Source organism: Cannabis sativa, chromosome X (assembly GCF_029168945.1).
Source record: "Cannabis sativa cultivar Pink pepper isolate KNU-18-1 chromosome X, ASM2916894v1, whole genome shotgun sequence".
Lineage (NCBI taxonomy): Eukaryota > Viridiplantae > Streptophyta > Magnoliopsida > Rosales > Cannabaceae > Cannabis > Cannabis sativa.
Genome location: NC_083610.1, coordinates 23,239,123 through 23,245,949, shown reverse-complemented (window position 1 = coordinate 23,245,949; position 6,827 = coordinate 23,239,123).

The following is a 6,827-nucleotide window of genomic DNA, read 5'->3' as shown; positions in this document are numbered from 1 at the left end:
TGGCTTATTCTGCTTTAGCTAGTTGGAGAACCTGGGGCATCAACTATTCTCTATCTTCATCTTCCAGAAAATGCATCACGAAGTTATTGAGCTTCTAGATAGTGTACAAAGAATGAACAAAAGCATGTTTTAACGCTTCTGATGTCCTAGCCTCTTGGTCCTGCTTCTCTTGAGCCATTTTTTGAATTTGGCCCTCTAGCTTTGAAGTCTTTTTCTTAGATTCTTCATAGGCCTGAGCCAAAGTTTTTTTGGTAGAGTTCAATTCAGCTACACTCTCCTCAACCTTTTTGAGAGCCTCCTTCTCAGCCTCCTTCGCCTTGTGCTGCAAATCTAAATGGAGTTTCACCTTTCTCTCTAGAGTGGCTTCGGAAATAATTTTGTCATCCAGGATTCAAGTCTTCTTTTCATATTCTTGAGATAGAAGGGTGTGCTTTTGTTTTGACTCTTTGAGGTCCAACTTATCTTGCTTCAGATCTGCCTCCAAGTCACTGATCTGAAATAGAGCTTGAGTATATTCCTCCTTGTATTTGTCTCCACGGTCTCTCTCAATCTTGGTCGCCTTCTTCTCACAAGCAATAGCCTTATCAAGAGAGTCATCTACTCTTTGCTTGATGATGGACTCCATTTTGGCATTAACTTCAGCAGTTCAAGTTCATAGGCCTGCTAATTGAGCAAGGAGCAGGTCCTCTCCGCTATCAGGCTAACCTGTAAAAGGGATCATGAATGAATTGGACAAATAAAATGGGCATATTTTTTCCTTAGATAATTTTAAAAAAAGTTAACTTATAGCGTTGGCTTGGGTCCTCATAGTATTTACCATGTAGACGGGGTCCCCACTTGCCATCATTGCAAACCTGTCAGTCCCAAGCTTACAACTGGTGGTAGCACTTTGGTTCAGCATATCAGATAGGAACAGAGCCAAATTTGTCCCAACTCTAGGACAAAGTATCTCCGTCATCTCTACTCTATTAATAATGTCTGGAACAAGTTCACCCCACTTCTTGTAATCAGAAAACTCACCGTTACATCTGGTAGAAAATGTTGCTAGCTAATTTTCTCATCTGATCATACTCGCTGGCATACCTCTTTAGGTAAAACTGCTTTATGGCCTCCATGTGTGCTCTTACCTCATTTGACATTGACGTGGGCCTAACTAGAAGATAAAAAAATTAAGGAAGTAACGGAAGCCAAGTTGTGTTCTCTCTAAACAACTGAGTGGAGGTGGCTGGAATGTTTTTGGGTGCTGGGGGTGGTGGAGGTAGATCTTAATTGTCCTTGGTTGTTCAAGTGCTCCTCCTGACTTGCCTTCCATTCTCGGAGACATTAGATCCATTCTGGTATTGAGACTCAGCAGCTTGCCACCTCGTAGTGACCAATGATTGCATTTTTTCCTTACTCTCCACCCTCTCCTTTTTATTGGCCCCTCCATCTGCAGTTCTAGACCGCTTCTTAGGAACCTCGTAGTGACCAATTATGTAACACCCTAACTAGCATAGGCGTATTACGTGATTTTTAAACATACTGTGCAGCTCGTTGCTAATCAACGAGGTTTATGGAAAACGTGATTAATTAAAATTTTTGTTTTTAATTAAACTTATAAATATTTATACAAAATACTCGGGATCCCGATTACAAAATCATTTACAAAAGTTTACTGTCTATACAAAATACTTGTTGCCTAGCGACTAATTACAAAAATAGCCTTGTTGTCCCGAGGATCGTACGCTCCACGCCTAACCGCCCCGACATGTACAATCTTCACCGGCTCGCTCTCACGGTCCATCAGCCTTAGCCTTGCCCTTACCTACATATAAACATAGCACTGTGAGTCGACAGACTCAGTAAAAAAAGCATAATAATAATCATACATAAATCCCGAGTCATGATCAGACGCCCATAACCCTGACCATAACCCTAACTGCCGTGTCCAACACGATACTAAGTCCTGAACGTTCACAGGGACGGTACTATTGACAAGTAACAGCCTATACTCGGTCGAACTGGTCATACTCCAGCTGCTAGTCATACTCTAGCCTGTACCGATGTGTTACAGTATCAGCCTATACTCGGTCGAACTGGTCATACTCCAGCTGCTAGTCATACTCTAGCCTGTACCGATGTGATACGTCAAATAGTACGGAACCACCAACCCAAGTATCAGCCTATACTCGGCACACTGGTCATACTCCAGCTGCTAGTCATACTCTAGCTTGTGCCGATGTGATACAGTGTCACCATACTCGCATTAATCGGTCATACTCCAGCTGCTAGTCATACTCTAGCCTGTACTGATGTGACACAGTCGGATGGTTCGAAGCCAACATACATATCTAATGTAATCTAACAGGCTTCCTACATGCACGCTAAACATGTAATCTATATATGCATACTGTTATACTAATCTTACCTCAATTCCGAATTCAGGTGTGTCGGTCAACCTAACTGGAACGAACTGCGCGGCGGATTACAGGCTCCTAAACCATAACAATCACAACACTATAAGTGATACGCTAAATCACTTCCTGGGGACTTAAACTAGGAACTAAAAGTTTCCCTATCGATAAAAAGCATGGCAATACCCCAAATAACATAAAAACAAGGAAATCTAGGGTTCCAGAAAATTCCCCAACCGGAAGACCGGTTGCACAACCGGAATTCCGGTTCTGGAAATTCCTGAACCCCATCCGGAATTCCGGATGCACAACCGGAATTTCGGTTCCTCGCAGGCAGAACTCAAAAATTCATAACTCTTTCAAAACAAATCCAAATCACACAAAACCTTCCAGACCTGTTCTAAACATCCCATAGAACATTTCTAAAGCAACTACACAGTCCAGAACACACATATATCAAAAATGCCATTAAAGCTCCAAGCTTTGAGTTCAAAACTCAAACTTGGTTAAATCTAACTAACATGCATCCAAATCAGTTCAAACCTACTTAAACATGCATATAATAACCTCTGAAAATACAAGAAATCGACCTTAACAAACACAGCAACAAAACTCACAATTTCACTTTGAAAAACCATTGCTTTTGAACTAAAATTTCTTAAACTTGAACAAGGATAACTAGCATGCATTTCAACCTCACTAACTCACCAAAATCAGCATTATAAATCACAAAACAACAACAACAACAAGCAGCAGCAGCAGCAGCACCAAAAATAGCATGCAATACTCAATTTTCTTTCTAAAATTCAAGAAATTTAAAGAGAGAAAAAGTAAGGGCTAACCTAGCTTGGATTGAACACACACAAATCTTGAATCCACAAAGAAAAAGGAGCAAAACCCAGCTGCTCCAAGGGCCGAAAATAGAGAGAGAATTCGGAGAGAAAAAGCTTTTCTTTTAACTTTGGTTTTTTTTCTCAACTTTCAAGCTTTTGAATAAAATGAAGTAAATGCATAAAATGAATCTTTATTTCAGTCAAATAATAATCAAATAACATATTAAACTCATTTACTAAGTCCACTAAAGGACAAAATATCATTGGGGCAAAATGACCATTTTTCCCCTCCACACTAAAATAACATAAATAACACTAAAGGGGTATTTTGGGAAATTCTAAATTCCCGGCCATTCCCAACATTCCCAATGTCTAATAAACCGTCCCAATCTACTAATATACTAAGTTGTGATTTTACTGAGCCAAACACCGAGTTCCATATTACCGGGCACCAGAAATGCAAACTTATGAAAATTAATAAATGACATAAAATGCATTTCAGAATTCAATAATAACAGTATAATAATTATTTAAATAGCCATAAATAATTTTCATAATTAAACATGATTAACTGCTAATTTCCAAATTAAACTAAGCGGTCTTTACAACTATTCCCCCTTAAAAGGATTTCGTCCCCGAAATCTAACCTGAATAAGTCTGGATATTGAGCTCTCATATCTGACTCTAGCTCCCAGGTGGCTTCCTCCACCTTGCTGTTTCTCCAGAGAACTTTGACCAATGTTATGGTCTTATTCCGAAGGACTTTATCCTTTCTATCCAGGATCTACACTGGCTGTTCTTCGTAAGACATATCTGGCTGTAGTTCAAGGCTCTCATAACTGAGAATATGAGAGTGATCTGAAACGTACTTTCTCAACATCGAGACATGGAATACGTTGTGAACTGCTGACAAAGCTGGAGGCAATGCTAATCAGTATGCCACTTGACCTATCTTCTCGAGAATCTCGAAAGGTCCTGTAAATCTAAAGCATAACTTGCCTCTTTTCCCGAAACGTTTGATCCCCTTCATCGGAGATACTCGTAAAAACACATGGTCCCCTACTTGGAACTCAACATCTCTGCGTTTCGGATCTGCGTAACTTTTCTATCTACTCTGTGAGGCAAGCATTCTAGCTTTTATTTTCTCAATTGCCTCATTGGTCTGCTGTACTGACTCCGGACCTAAGTATTTCCTCTCCCCTCTCTCATCCCAGTGGATGGGAGATCTACACTTCCTACCGTATAACAGTTCATAGGGAGCCATCCCTATCGTACTCTGATAACTGTTGTTGTAAGAAAATTCTATCAACGGTAGGTATTTATTCCAAGAGCCTTCGAAATCCATAACACAGGCTCGTAACATGTCCTCCAATATCTGAATTGTCCTTTCGGACTGACCATCTGTCTGAGGATGGAATGCTGTGCTAAATTTTAGTTTGTACCCATTGCTCGTTGCAAACTCTACCAAAACTTGGAGGTGAACTTCGGATCCCTATCCGAAACTATAGACTTCGGTACCCCGTGAAGTCTTACAATCTCCCTAACATACAATTCTGCCAACTGATCCACTAAAAAGGTTGTTCTAACAGGCAGGAAATGAGCAAATTTCGTGAATCGATCCACCACTACCCAGATGGAATCAAATAAGCACGTGGTTCTAGGTAACCCAACCACGAAATCCATCGTGATATCTTCCCACTTCCATTCAGGTAGGGTTAAAGGCTGCAACAACCCTGCTGGTCTCTGATGTTCAGCCTTAATCTGCTGACAAGTGAGGCATCTCGATACGAATTCTACCAAATTCTTCTTCATACCGCTCCACCAGAAGTACGGTTTAAGATCTTGGTACATCTTAGTGGTGCCAGGATGCAGAGAATAAGGGGTAGAATGGGCCTCCTCCAAGATCTCATTCCTAAGTTCCACACTACTCGGAACACAAACCCTAGCTTTATACAGAAGCATCCCGTTGTCTGACACTGAGAAATCCCTGGCTTGACCAGCCAAAACTTCATCTCTGATTTTCACTAACTCTGGATCAGTCATCTGAGCGGCTTTAATTCTTTCCAACAGATCAGATTGCAGCGTCAAGTTGTGAAGTTGACGTACCACAAACTCGATGCTGGACCTAACCATGTCCTCTGCTAACTAAGGTGAGATCTGAACCATGCTAGCTACCTGCCCGGGACCCTTCCTACTCAGGGCATCGGCCACTACATTGGCCTTCCCAGGGTGATAGAGAATCTCACAGTCGTAATCTTTCACTAATTCCAACCAACGTCTCTGTCTCATGTTCAAATTTTTCTGAGTAAAGAAATACTTGAGACTTTTATGGTCGGTGTAGATTTCACACCTTTCTCCGTAAAGGTAATGCCGCCAGATCTTCAAAGCAAAAACCACCGCGGCCAACTCTAGATCATGAGTCGGGTATCGTTGTTCATAATCCTTTAACTGACGAAAGGCATAAGCAATAACCCGATCGGCTTGCATCAGCACACACCCCAGACCCTGTCTGGATGCATCACAATAAACTACAAATTTTTTGTTGTCTGAAGGCAAAGCTAGCACTGGAGCGGTAATCAATCTCTGTTTCAGCTCCTGAAAACTAGCTTCGCACTTGTCTGACCAGACAAACCGCTGATTCTTCTTTGTAAGTTCGGTTAAGGGTGTTGAAATTTTAGAAAACCCTTCCACGAACCTACAATAATACCAAGCTAAACCCAAGAAGCTTCTAATTTCTGTCACTGTCTTCGGTCTCGGCCAATCCCTGACGGATTCTATCTTCCCGGGATCCACCTTGATCCCATCTTTTCTAACAATGTGCCCTAAGAAGGACACCTGAGATAGCCAAAACTCACATTTCTTGAATTTGGCATAAAGCTTGTGTTCCCAAAGTCGTTGCAATACCATCTGAAGATGTAACTCATGCTCCTCTTTTGACTGAGAGTACACAAGGATGTCGTCGATAAACACGATCACGCAGATATCGAGGAAATCCTTGAATACTCTATTCATCAAATCCATGAATGCTGCAGGAGCATTGGTTAATCCAAACGACATAACTAGAAATTCATAATGTCCATACCTAGTACGGAAAGCCATCTTCGGAATGTCCTCCTCACGGATTTTCAACTGATGATAACCCGAGCGGAGATCAATCTTGGAAAAGACCGTCTTCCCCTGAAGCTGATCGAACAGATCATCGATCCTAGGTAATGGATATTTATTCTTCACTGTTAGCTTGTTCAATTCTCTGTAATCGATACACATCCTCATAGTTCCATCTTTCTTCTTAACGAACAAAACTGGAGCTCCCCAGGGTGACACACTAGGCCGAATAAACCCTATGTCAAGCAACCCCTAGAGCTTAATCTTTAACTCCTTAAGTTCAGCTAGAGCCATTCTGTATGGAGCCTTGGAAACCGGTTCCACCCCTGGTGCCAAATCTATAACGAAGTCAATCTCCCGCGGAGGTGGTAACCCTGGAAGTTCTTCGGGAAAAACATCTAGAAATTCCCGAACCACTCTAATATCTTCTGGCCGAATGGTATCTGGCCGAGTGGTGTCCATCACCACGACCAGAAACCCTAAGCATCCACCATGC